Genomic DNA, 14,428 nt, shown 5'->3' with positions numbered 1-14,428 from the left:
CACCTCCTTGGGACTAGTATCAGGGCTGGATGGGAAGGAGTTGGAGACGTTGAAGTAAAATAGATCAGTGACTGCTTTGTGTCAATGTGCTATTTAATTAACCTTTGGGTCTTAACAATTTAATAATATTTATACCTATATTGTAATAAAAAGAAAGATAAAGTAGGTAGAGAATATAGTTAAACATATTGCAGTTGTGGGGGTTAAGGACATATATAAAACACTTGGCACATTATGAGAGCCTTATAAATGTTACACCTTTTCAAACTTTAACAGCATCTCCACAGATCCCCAGGTAACCGATCAGAGCTATTTTAGAGAGACCTGCAGAGACAGGCAGCATCTGGACAAAGAAGGCTGAACTAGTCTCTCTTTTTCTTTTTACCCGATTTGGGAATCAGCCTGCGAGAACCATTGACTTTATCATTCGGGTGCCTGGCAACAGTCTGTAGTTTAATCCTGCCAATTTGAGATGCCATTGTGGAGCAGCAGGTTTTAGAGATAGAACTGTCCTGGGTTTGTGGCGATAATATTCCTCTGGGTCACCAAGGTTGGATACCAGCACTATGTATTCTTGAGAATAATCTTCGCCTCCCACAGCTTTGCAGCCACAAAGCTTATCCAGGTGCTAGACCTGCATCCAAATGACTCTGAATGGGGTTTTTAAAAGTTTTTAAACAGGAAAACTATGTACTGCAACAATTTGAATTCTTCCCTAATTAACTAATCAAACCATATGCTTTATACAGATTAATGGAATTTTTGTTTTCTAGAACATCAGAAATTCATACTAAAATGTACTTTGGAAAATATGCAGGTGAAATTACCAAAAAGTTGTCTAGAAAATAAGAAATACAAGAATGCTCAGCTTTACAAAGAAACAGAGCACATTATAATTAATAATAAAGTGCAGAGGTACTGGTGTGAACAACAAAACTTAGTAGCAGATCTAAAAACAGACTGAAGGATATATAACAATTGATAAAACAATAAATAAAAAAGTAGTCAATGAAGGGAGAAAGCTGAAATGCCTTTCCCTCACTCTGTCTATCCATATCAAAGTCCCTTCTCAAGTCCCAGCCCAGTTCCTAAAGGCTCCAGGGAACTGGATCCACATCTCTTGAGTTCCGCAGCTGTAGAGCTTATGATCTCGACTGCTCAGTTTGTACTTTCATCACATTCTGTACTGTTGTCCTTTGTAGAGATTCAAATTGCCATATTTTTCTATCTTCTGCTTTTAAGGGCAGAAAGTGTGTACTGTACTTTTTTTATGCAAGCATAACATAACAGGCATTCAATTCATGAATGAATAAATGAACCGACAAAGCAACAAATGAATGAACAACTATGGATTTGGGAAATGCACAACTTCTGTAGCCCTTAGCTTCCTCACCTGGCCTTACACAAGGAGATTACACCGATTCAATTTAAAAATAAAGCTGTTGTTATAAATATGGTTTACTGCTCTAGGGCCATGGAGACTAACATCTCTGGAAAGTGTCTGGCTGCTCCTAACATTCCTCCTCCATTCACCTGGATAATAAAATAGCCAGGAAAGAACCCTTGGAATTCATTTGAGATTTCACCCTTTCATTTCTATATTTTGCTCTAGTTTCTAACCCCTCTAGGACAGTGCTTATCAATGCGTGATTCAGGGTGATCATCAGATCACCTGCGGCCCTAGTTAAATATGCAGATTCCTGGGTCCCATTGTTAGGCTATTGGATCTGCATCTCTTATGTACTCTAAAGTTTAAGAATCTCCTATTTAGGAAAGAAGAGAGAGAAGAGAAATAAATATGTTGCCTGCTGTGGGGAAGTTGGGGTTCCTATGGCCAGTATCCTCACTGAACTTAAACCACCTAATGATGTAACTGGCCTGTTGCTACACTACCACTTCCACACCTTTAGGCAATAAGCTATTATTGTGCTATATAGAGAGCTCAGCCCAGTGCTCTGGGTGGAGGCAGAGACGTTAGTGCTCGACCTACCGCCAGGAGAACAAGCCGGGTAATAAACTCTTTCACCCCAAAGAATGTTTTGCTGTCAATTTGTTTGGTCACACTGAATCCATAGTGAACTTGTCCAGGGCTGAAACCCATTGACAAGACAATTGGCAAAGTCGGTAGGATTCATTGATGACCAAGGAAAAAGACAGGCTGCCCTTATGGGACAGGTGCTTCAGCGGGCTGCCCCTGTGAATGGGGAAACAGTGGATCGTCCCCCAATGGGTATGTGGTTTGAGATGGCTTGCCTCCTGAAGGACTGGGCCCCACCCCAGGACTGGAGGCAAGTGGAGGTGACACCTGAGGCAGTAGAGGTGGCTCTTGGTATAGTAAGCAGATCCTTTGAGAAGCAGAGTGCCCATCAGGCAGTGGGGACTGTGGGTTGGCTGCTTCTCACAGTATTAAAAAGGTCTACAGAGGAGACCCAAGAAATGGTGGTATGAGAACGCGAGCTGCAAACTTCAGTAGATTCCCTGAGGAGGGAAGTGGCATTGATACAAGAGGCGGCATGAGAATGTGAGCTGCAGACTTCTGTGGATGCCCTGAGGAAGGAAATGGTATTGATGCGAGAGGAGGTGGCATGAGAACACAAGCTGCTAACTTCTGTGGATTCCCTGAAGAAAGAGATGGCATTGACACGAGAGCGCAGGCAGCAAGGTGCCATTGGAGACAAGACGGCAGCGCTGCCAGGTGTTCTGAAGGAGGAAGAGGCCATCAAGAACAAAGATGAACTCCTGAGGGAAGCACAGGTGGAGGTGGCACGAGAACATCAACTGTGAAGCATTGAGATGAAGGTAAGAGACCTTCTGAAGACTGAGGCAGCATTGCTGTGAGGCACAGTAGAAAAGGTAAAGATTGTAGCAGAGGAGGCACTCGGGGGAGGGGAGAGAATGGTGCCATCAGCCCAGAAATGGAGTTGCTGGAGCAGGATGAAGGTGTGGTGCCGGAGGCACTGGCACCTCCTGTATTGGAAGCATGCCCAGTGGTTGTAAAGAAAATAAAGACCCAGCAGCTGAGAGTTCCCCAAGGAGAGGAGCAGCCCCCTCCCCAGGACATGGAGCACTCTGTGGACGCCCCTATACTCAGGCTGAGCTGGCAGATTTGGGCTCCGAGTTTAGGCAGAAGCCCTCAGAGTCAATATCAGCTTGGCTCCTGCATCTGTGGGACTTAGGGGTGGATGGAATTGTTCTGTCGGGATCAGAGATGGGAAAGCTGGCTTCCCTGACAGTGCAGCCTGCCTTGAGGCAGAGATTACAAAGTGCACATCAGACCCCAAGGAGTCACTTTGGCTTATGGCTGCACTTCATACTGTGTGGCCCAATCTGGGTGATCTGCCATTCTCTCTGGGTGATCTGCCGTTCTCTCCTGTTAGATGGCAGATATATGCTGAACTCCAACAGGTGCTACGAGAGCTAGGCATAAGAAATGCCATCTATAGTCCAGAGAATTATGGCCCAGATGAAGAGATTTTCACTACTGGGATGAGAAATATTCTACTTCAAATGGCTCCTACTTCCCTCTTTGGGTCTTTAGCGGCCATTCTTTCCCCTCACAGGGCATCCCATAAGCGAGGTGCCACATACAGTAGTAGATTTAGGAGAGGCTGAAGCAATGAGAGTCCAGAAAGAAATAAGACCTGTTACTCACAAAAAGAATTTACAGGGCCCCATGAAGGTTACGAGGACCCAGATGTGGGTTGATTTAATAAGGGCAGGAGCAGATGGAAGGAAATTAGATGGGAAGTCAAATAGGATCTTACTAGAGCTATGGCAACAACTAAAACCAGAGCAGCAGCTCCAGCCATTAAGACCAAAGAGGCAGAGGTCAGAGACAGAGCCAGAAGTCCAGCCTGCGTGTTTGTAAGAATTCCTGCTGGAAAGTGAGCCAACCTCACCCGAGCCCACACAGGAAGGTGACTGGGGAACACAGTTTGACTGAGGAGAAGGTCAAGGTATCTGCCCTGAGGAACCAAGGGGGGGGACCGGAGGCCACATGCTGAAATAGCTGTCCATTGAGCCCCAGTGAACATACAACGTGTCCTGGCTCTGATGGACACTGGGGCTGAATGTTCACTGATTCTTGATAACGCTGAGCAGTTCCCTGGGACCCCCACTATCATAGATGGATACGGGGTTAAGGCTGTCAGAGTGAAAAAAGCCCAAGTCCCTTTGGGAATAGGGCATCTACCCCCAAAAGAGTATACTGTGTATATGTCTCCTATCCCTGAGTATATTTTGGGGATTGAAATCCTGCAGGGTCTATGGTTGCAGACCACGGCAGGTGAGTTCAGACTGAGAGTATGTGTGGTGAAGGCAGTTCTGAGGGGACATGCTAGGCACCCGCCCACAGCTTTGCCTGTGCCTCAGCGGGTGACTAATACCAAACAATACAAACTGCCTGGAGGGCATAAAGAGATTGGAGAAACTCTCCAGGAGCTGCAAAAGGTGGGCATTATAAAGTCCACCCATAGTCCTTTCAATTCACCAGTGTGGCCAGTAAAAAAGCCAGATGGCTCCTGGCATATGACTGGATTACAGAGAACTGAATAAGGTCATACCCCCTATGCATGCTGCTCTCCCCTCTATTGCAGGCTTGATGGATACTCTCAGCCATGAACTAGGAACATATCATTATGTGGTAGATCTTGCTAATGCCTTCTTTTCCATTGACATTGAGCAGGAAAGTCAAGAACAGTTTGCCTTCACGTGGGAAGGACGGCAATGGACTTTCACCATCCTTCCACAGGGACACCTCCACAGCCCCACCATCTGTCATGGACTTGTAGCCCAGGACTTGGCTACATGGGAGAAACCACCAATGGTGTGGCTGTACCATTATATTGATGATGTCATGCTCACGTCCGATTCTCTTTCACATCTAGAAGGTGCAGCACCAGGACTGCTGCAACATTTACAGCAGAAAGGATGGGCTGTGAACAGCACCAAGGTTCAGGGACCTGGTCTGTCTGTCAAATTCTTGGGTGTGGTCTGGTCAGGTAAGACCAAAGTGATACCAGAAGCAGTTATAGAAAAAGTCCAGACCTTTCCTACCCCCACAACTGTAGCATTGCTATAGGAGTTTCTGGGTCTTCTAGGCTACTGGAGAGTGTTTATACCACACTTGGCACAAATTCTGAAGCCCTTATACTGGCTGGTACAAAAGGGCATCAGGTGGGACTGGGATGAGACATGTGCATCTGCCTTTACTACAGCAAAACGGACAGTCAAGGCTGTGCAGGCATTGAGTGTGATAGACCCATCAAGGCCCTGTGAGCTGGACATTCATGTCACTGAAGACGGTTATGGCTGGGATCTCTGGCAGCGGCTTGAACGAACTCACCAACCTATTGGATTCTGGTTACAACTCTGGAAAGGGGCAGAGGTACGATACACTTTGATAGAAAAACAACTGGCTGCTGTGTATCACGCCTTGCTGGCTACAGAACCCATCACTGGAGTGGCCACGATAAAGGTAATAACCACCTATCCCATCTTGGGGTGGGTACGAGACTGGACCCAAAAGCCAAGGAGTGGTGTGGCACAAACACCCACACTAGCCAAGTGGGGTGCTTACCTACAGCAGTGTAGTTCCCTCTCTAGTAGCCCCTTGAGTGAAGAACTCCAACACTTGTTGGGGCTGGTGACATATACTAGTGAAAAGCAGGAAGAACTTGCTTTTGAACCATTAGTAGCAAAGAGTCCCTATCGGGAGGGAAGAGCACCTATGCCTGAAAATGCATGGTACACAGATGGCTCCAGCCATGGGCAGCCCCCAAAATGGAGGGCCATTGCTTTCCATCCTAAGACTGAGACAATATGGATGGAAAATGGTGAGGGGAAGAGCAGCCAATGGGCAGAGTTGCGGGCTGTGTGGCTTGTGGTCAGACAGGAGCCCTCCCCTATAGTTGTCTGCACTGACAGCTGGGCTGTCTATTGGAGCTTGACCTTGTGGCTACCAACCTGGTACCATGCCAACTGGCTGGTTGGCCACCAACCCCTTTGGGGGCAAGAATTGTGGCAAGACTTATGGGCCTGTGGTCAGACTAGAATAATTACAGTATACAATGTGACAGGTCATTTGCCACTGGCATGCCCAGGAAATGATGAAGCAGATAAATTGGCCCAGATACGTTGGTTAGAAGGAAGGCCTGCCTCTGATATAGCCCAATGGCTACATCAGCATTTGTTGCATGCAGGGCAAAAGATAATGTGGGCTGCAGCCCGTCAGTGGGGCTTGCCTTTGACCTTAGAAGAAGTTAGTAGAGCCCAGCAGAAGTGTGTCATGTGCTCCAAAACGGACTTACACCGAGTTCAACAACAACATGGAACAATAGCTAAGGGGCCTATACCCTTCGTCAGGTGGCAGATAGACTATATTGGGCCTCTACCTGTGTCAGAAAGATATCGGTATGCGATGACTTGTGTGGACACAGCTACTGGACTTCTGGTTGCTTTTCCCACCCATTGTGCAGACCAGCAGATGACCAAAAGAGGCCTGGAGTGTCTCTTTGCTGCCTATGGCCAACCACAGATAATTGAGAGTGATCAGGGCACCCATTTTACTGAACATACACTGCAAGAATGGGTGCAACAGCTGGGAATCAAGTGGAATTTCATGTGCCATACAATCCTAATGCAGCAGACATGATAGAGAGGCACAATGGCTTGTTAATCCAATAAAAAAGCAGATAATCCAATAAAAAAATGGTCACAGGATCTGAACAGACAGTTCTCCAAAGAAGAAATTTAGATGGCCAACAGACACATGAAAAGATGCTCCACATCGCTTGTCATCAGAGAAATGCAAATTAAAACCACAATGAGATATCACCTCATACCAGTAAGGATCACTACCATCCAAAAGACTAACAACAACAAATGTTGGAGAGGATGTGGAGAAAGGGGAACACTCCTACACTCCTGGTGGGAATGTAAATTAGTTCAACCATTGTGGAAAGCAGCATGGAGATTCCTCAAAAAACTCAAAATAGAAATACCATTTGACCCAGGAATTCCACTCCTAGGAATTTACCCTAAGAAGGCATCACCCATTTTGAAAAAGACATATGCACCCCTATGTTTATCGCATCACTATTTACAATAGCCAAAAATGGAAGCAACCTAAGTGTTCATCAGTAGATGAATCGATAAAGAAGAGGTGGTGGTAACATATACACAATGGAATATTATTTGGCCATAAGAAGAAAACAAATCCTACCATTTGCAACAACATGGATGGAGCTAGAGGGTATTATGCTCAGTGAAATAAGCCAGGCAGAGAAAGACAAGGACCAAATGATTTCACTCATCTGTGGAGTATAAGAACAAAGCAAAAGCTGGAGGAACAAAACAGCAGCAGACTCACAGAACCCAAGAATGGACTAACAGTTACCAAAGGGAAAGGGACCAGGGAGGATGGGTGGGAAGGGAGGAATAAGGGGTGGGGGGAAAGAAAGGGGGTGTTACGATTAGCATGCATAATGTGGGGGGGTGCACGGGGAGGGCTGTGCAACACAGAGAAGACAAGCAGTGATTCTACAGCATCTTACTTTGCTGATGGACAGTGACTGCAATGGTGTATGTAGGGGAAACTTGGTGATGGGGGGTGAAGGGCCCCCACCAGTAAGATGGCGAACTTCTGGCTTCTCTTCTGGGTCCTCAGTTCCCGACGGCGCCACCTAAAGACCAATCACCTCTCTCCCCACTCCCACTCCCAGCACCTAGCCAATAGCCACCAGCCCCGTAGAAGTGACACCACAATCACCCCATGCCCCTTCCTATATAACCCAACACCTTTCCCCAATAAAGCGAAATTCTCCGGTGAATTGCTGCTGTGTATCGCTCCTTTCCTTTCATTGGTGCCAAAACCTGGGAGACGGGACACCCCAACTGGGCCCCGTCTTCCCCCCGACACCAGCAGCAGCTTGCCCTCGTCCTCTTTTTCCGGCGCTGGCTCCTCACACTCACCACTCCTCTTTGGCCTTTAGGTAAGTTTTCCCCCAGAGTGGGCCACTCTTCCCCGAGCTATCACAGTGCCATTGACTGTGATCGTCCGGCAAGGCCCTGATGCTCGGAGATGAAGAAAGAACTCTCCCTGCCTCCGGCCTTCATGGCTGCAGCAGACCCTCAGGCCCCCCTTCAACAGCCATAAATTGCCGCCTCCTGCCTCCACGGCTGCTGCAGACCCTCAGGCCCCCCTCCAACAGCCATAAACGAGGTGACTCCTTTGTGGATGAGAACGCTCCCTTTTCCACTCCTTCCTTCCGTTTTACCTGCCGAAATCCGTTCCATCCGCCGAAAACTCCTAGTACTAGGTCCCTCGGACTCCGGCACTCTGCCTTCTTAGAGAAGTCTGGGTGACGACCCACACTTCCTAAGAAACCGACTCGTATATGAGTTTCCGCAGACCCCCAAGGATCATCGGGGACGCCCTTTGTCTCCTTGCGGTCTGCTCCCAGTCCGAGGATCTCCGTTCGTCTTCCCCTGTTTGTCTCCTTCTCTGTCCTTTAGCCATGGGAGCCTCCTCATCCCTCCCTGGAAGTTCACCTCTTGAATGCCTGCTCAAGTATCTAGCCACCCTCTCCCTGACGCCTGATATAAAACCAAAACTTCTCGGCAAATACTGCTCCCAAGATTGGCCGACATACCCCCTAGACAATAACAACCTATAGCCCGCAGGGGGAACTCTTGATCCTAACATCACTCGCGATCTCTTTAACTTCTGCCAGCGCCTGAAAAACTGGAAGGAGATTCCCTATACCGAAGCTTTCTGCCTCCTCCCCCCGCCTCCCCCCAAGTTCTCCTAGCCTGCTAGCCGTCTCCCCCGCAGAAGCCTCCCGTTCACTCCCTTCCCCCTCCTCTCCTACAACAGCCCCTCCCCCTTCCTCCACTACCATCTCCTCCCCCACCTCACCCCCCTGCATATCAAGCCTGAGCCTTTCAGCCCCCCTCTAACTAAGTTCCAAGAGCCTCCTCTGTCTTTGCCCCATCACCTGTTTCTCCCCCACAGACTGAGCCAGAACCCTTCAGTCCTCCTCAGACTCAGTCCCGAGGGCCTCCCAAAATTATCGCCTCCCCTCCGAGAAGTAGCAAGATCCGAAGGCATCGTGCGCGTTCACATCCCTTTCTCAAGAGATTTAGCCCAACTTGAGAAATGCCTAAGTTCCTTTTCCACTGATCTCACAACATATATCAGAGAGTTTCAATAGACCCTCCAGTCATACAGCCTCACACATCATGACATTTTCATGCTCCTAGCCAATACCCTCCTTCCTGAAGAGCAAAGATGAGTTTGAGACTTCGCCCAAACGCACGCCACCTAAACCCACAGGACTGACCCCACCTATCCCTCTGGCCCCACCGCTGTCCCCGAACAAGACCCACACTGAGATTATAACACCACTGTGAGTCTCCGCTCTCGAGATATCTTCGCCTGCTGCTTAATAGCAAGTCTGAAAAAAAACAGCTCATAAATAATCAATTTTCAAAAGCTCCCTCCGAGTTCTTAGACAGACTCACTCAAGCCCTACTACAGTATACCAGCCTGGACCCAGAAACGCCTGATGGAAGACATGTCCTTATGACATACTTCCTAGCTCAAAGCTACCCCGACATTAGAGCTAAACTCAAAAAGTTAGAACAGGGCCCCGCTACCCCACAGACTGAGATCCTAACAGTGGCCTTTAAAGTCTTCCATAATTGGGAGGAGGAGAAAGAATGCCGTAAACAAAAGGCTGATCAGGCCAATTTCCAAATGTTAGCTCAGCTGATAAAACCACAACCTGGGCGCCCCTCTACAAACAAGCCCCACACAGGAGCTTGTTTCAAGTGCAGACAAGAAGGACATTGGTCAAGGGCATGCCCCTCCCCCAGATCTCCTACCACCCCATGCCCCAAGTGCCACAAAAAAGGCCACTGGAGGTCTGATTGCCCAGCCACCCGAAGGGGAGGCTGGAAGAACAACCCCCATCCTAAGCCCGCTGTAGTGGGGCTGGCAGAAGAAGATTGACGGGGCCCGGGGGCTTCTCACCCGACCATTTCCATCACCAAACAGGAGCCCAGGGTTACTTTAATAGTAGACGGTCACCCCATCTCCGTCCTCCTAGATACAGGAGCCACCTTCTCAGTCTTGCAGGAATACCGGGGCCCTACCACGCCTGCCATTACTCCTATAGTCAGGGTAGGAGGTAAACAGATTTTCCCATTAAATCCCCCCCCCCCTTTTTATGCACAATCCAAGACAATCCCATACCTTTCTCCCACTCCTTCCTGGTTATGCCCCAGTGTCCCATCCCCTTACTAGGACGGGACATCCTTTCTCTCCTCCATGTTTCCATAACTATATCCACTCCCACAGCCCCCAGTACTCCCTTTCTGATGGCCCTCATAGCCGACGACCCCCCTCTACCCAATGAAAGCTCCAGTTCCGCCCTCATACACCCTGTAAATCCCAGAGTTTGAGACATTACAAGCCCCTCCGTGGCTCTATGTCCTCCTGCCTCCATCAAATTACATGACCCCTCTCAGTATATCTGTCAGGCCCAATACCCCCTAACCACTTCAGCCCTCATAGGCCTCCAACCCATCATCCAAGATCTCTTAAACAAAAATTACCTTAGACCCACTCACACCCCGTTTAATACCCCCATATTAGCTGTTAAAAAAACCAACAAATCTTTCCGCCTCGTCCAAGACCTTTGCCTCATCAACATGGCCGTTGTCCCTATCCATCCCTTAGTCCCAAATCCATACACCCTTTTATCGCTGCCCTGCCTTAGCCTCCCGAGACCCCTCCTCCCAAGATTTTTTCACCTTCACCTGGAAGGACCCATACACAAGACATTCTGAACAACTCACTTGGACAGTTTTGCCACAAGTCTTCCGAGTCCACCTTATTACAATACGTGGACTATCTTCTACTCTGCAGTCCCTCGTGGGAACAGTCTCAACTTGACACTGCCTCCCTACTTAACCTTCTAGCTTCCAGAAGTTACCAGGTATCCCCTGTCAAAGCTCAAATCTCTTCCCCTTCTGTCACTTACCTCCGATTTCTTCTATCTCAACAAAGAAAGTCCATTACCTTAGACAGAAACAGCTCCTCTCTGACCTGCCTGTTCCCAAAACCAAGACAGAAATCCTTTCCTTTCTAGGCCTGGCTAAGTATTTTAGAGCGTGGATCCCTAACTTCTCCCTGTTGGCAAGACCCCTATACGACCTCAGCAAGGGCCCCCCTGAAGAACCATTATCCTCCTCACCCCGACACTCCTTCATTAAGCTCCGTCGAGCCCTTGTGGAAGCCCCAGCTCTCCATCTTCCTGATTTGTCGCGAAGCCCTTCTCATTATACATTCATGAGAAGTCCAGTCAAGCTCTAGGAGTCCTAGGCCAATATTATAGCCCATCCTTTGCCCCAGTAGCGTATCTTCCAAGCAATTAGACCCCACAGTTCGGGGATGAGCCCCCTGCCTACGGGCATTAGCTGCTAGACAGCTGTTGCAGAAGGAAGCTCATAAACTGACATTCGGGGTGCCCCTTACCATTCTGTCCCCACATCACCTAAAAGATCTCTTAACCTTCAAAAGTTTACAGACTTTCCCTCCCTCCAGACTCCTGACCTTACTGTCCTCTTTCCTCCAAAATCCCGTTCACCCCCTTTGCCATCCATACCCAAATCATGACTTTTTCCTCCTTTACCGCTCTCTTGCTTTTTCTCCTCATTCGATTCAAAGTAAGACAGACTTACACACAGCATCAAACAAAAGTTATTGCCCTCATTGCCACATCAGAATGCCCTCTGAAAAGCTGCTCTGAGCCTTTATACCTCCACTTTCCTCCCTCCACCGAAGTGTTCACTAGCAGCTACCTTTATTCTCCCTACCTCTGCTTCCTCTATGACCAAAGACAAGCCTATTGCAGGCGATGGCAAGACACCTATGGGGGATGTCCCTACTGGTCTTGTGCCATTCACTATATGAGTAACTCCCAGTACCCACAGTATTACTCCTATAACCGTTTCATGAAATACCCCAATGGCTCATTCTCCTTATCAATCCCAGATCCCTGGGACTCTCGATGGGCTGCCGGGGTCACAGCCTCAGTTTACTATGAGGAGTCCTCGACCCCCCACGGTACCCTTCATATCTCTCGAGAGTATGTTCCCTCTCACTCCCAGATCTCTCAAGTTGCATCAGATATCGGACATTCCGAAAAAGTCATTATCCAGACTCTTGACGGCACGTCTTCATCTTCTTATTCCTCCTACTCTTAGTTACAGCTTATTCAAGACACCACCATCTTTCTCAACCACACCCTCAACACCGCCAATTGTTTCCTGTGCGCATCACTACAGCGCCCATTGCTGGCCGCCATGCCCCTTAATATTTCCAACTACTCCTTCCATGCAGAAGGACAACCCCTCGTCCCCTGGCAGACGTACCCCTATGGGAACCAGAATATGCAGATAATCTCACCATCCACCACTGTGTAGGCCCAGCTCCACCCCCCTCCAGCGCACTTCACTGCCTCTCTATCTACACCCCTACCTCCGGCTCTAAGACTTTCACTCAACCAGGACACTTCTTTTAGTGCAATGGCAGTCTTTTCAACTCACTGCCTCCCAACTCCGATATACCCTGCATTCTCGTCACCCTAATCCCACAGCTTACACTTTACAACATGGCAGAATTCCTTGAGCTCCAACCTCCCTTGCCCTCGCACACAAAAAGGGCTGCTTTCCTTCCCATCATGGTCAGTATCTCTTTGACCACCTCAGCCATTGGTGCAGGGTTTTTGAGAAGAGCCTTGAGTCACTCTCTATGGGCAATTAGAAATCTCAACAACAAACTTGAAAGAGCCCTGACATCCACTGCCGATTCCCTGGCCTCTCTCCAAAGACAGGTCACTTCGCTAGCTAAAGTCACCCTTCAAAACCGGCGGGCCTTAGATCTGCTTACAGCTGAAAAGGGCGGCACCTGCGTCTTCCTTCGAGAAGAGTGCTGCTATTACATCAACGAATCCAGCATTGTAGAAACTGACATTACCAAACTCACCGACCTTGCCTCCAGCCTCCACTCTGCTTCCAATTCCAACCCATTCTCTTCAATACTAACAAACCCCCTCCTTACCTGGCTCTGGCCCATTGCAGGCCCCATAATAATCATTCTTCTCCCCTGTCTCTTCTTACCCTGTATAATGAAGTTCATCAAATCCCAAGTCAGAAAAATCTCTAATTAAACTTTCAACCAGCTATTACTCAGGAACTATCAGCTTCTGGCCACAGAAGATCCCTCACCCTCACGTGACCTCCTCACCACACGCTGAGATGGACCCCTCTCTCCACTGGAAACTGTTCCTGGAAACAATGGCCGCAGACGCCTGGCTTCTGACACCCGTATCCTCTTGGCACCATTAGAATCAACAAGTCCTCGACCTATGGTTACAAGGAACCTTCATTTATTTCCAACCTGAGGAAGTCCACATCTACTCGTCCTTACTGTGGGGAGTCCTATCAACCCTTTCCCCCCAATCCTCAAGCCCTCACTCCCTTCTCCGCCCCCGTTCAGCAGGAAGCAGTCAGAAAGAAAGCAACGTCCACAACCCCATAGAGGAGAAAGGGGGGAATGAAGGGCCCCCACCAGTAAGATGGCGAACTTCCAGCTTCTCTTCCGGGTCCTCAGTTCCCGACGGCGCCACCTAAAGACCAATCACCTCTCTCCCCACTCCCACTCCCCAGCACCTAGCCAATAGCCACCAGCCCCGTAGAAGTAACACCACAATCACCCCATGCCCCTTCCTATATAACCCAGCACCTTTCCCCAATAAAGCGGAATTCTCCGGTGAATTGCTGCTGTGTGTCGGTCCTTTCCTTTCAGGGGGAGTCTAGTAAACATAATGTTCCTCATGTAATTGTAGATTAATGATATCAAAATAGAAAAAAGTAAATAAATAAATAAAAGTATGTTGGAGATAAAAAAAATCTTGCTGCATCTTAATTTTTATTATCTCTAAATTGTTGTTATCCTCTGTTGCTATTGTGGAATCTGGTTACAGTGCTCCAGCTTTCTTGCACAGGGACCATTCTGGAAGACTGAACACATGTAGATTGTAGATTCTAAGTCAAGAATCCTGGAGGGGTCGAGTGTGGGGAAGTTGGGGTTTCTATGGCCAGTATCCTCACTGAACTTAAACCACCTGATGACGTAACTGGCCTGTTGCTATGCTACCACTTCCACACCTTTAGGCAATAAGCTATTATTGTGCTATATAGAGAGCTCGGCCCAGTGCTCTGGGTGGAGGCAGAGACGTTAGTGCTCGACCTACCGCCAGGAGAACAAGCCGGGTAATAAACCTTTTCACCCCAAAGAATGTACTGCCGTCAATTTCTTTGGTAACATTGAATCCATAGCGAACCTGCCCGGGGCTGAAAC

At 48.4% G+C, this 14,428-nt stretch overlaps 1 long non-coding RNA gene across 1 annotated transcript; it reads left to right on the top strand.

The window, feature by feature from the left end:
* Window positions 1–7,509: 7,509 nt before the first annotated feature.
* On the top strand, window positions 7,510–13,389 carry LOC130682593 (uncharacterized). The gene is made up of 2 exons (XR_008995848.1): window positions 7,510–7,991; window positions 13,200–13,389. It is a non-coding gene; the product is annotated as an uncharacterized LOC130682593 (long non-coding RNA).
* Window positions 13,390–14,428: the final 1,039 nt, after the last annotated feature.

Source organism: Manis pentadactyla, chromosome 2, assembly GCF_030020395.1.
Source record: "Manis pentadactyla isolate mManPen7 chromosome 2, mManPen7.hap1, whole genome shotgun sequence".
NCBI lineage: Eukaryota > Metazoa > Chordata > Mammalia > Pholidota > Manidae > Manis > Manis pentadactyla.
This window is presented reverse-complemented; position numbering and strand designations above follow the sequence as displayed.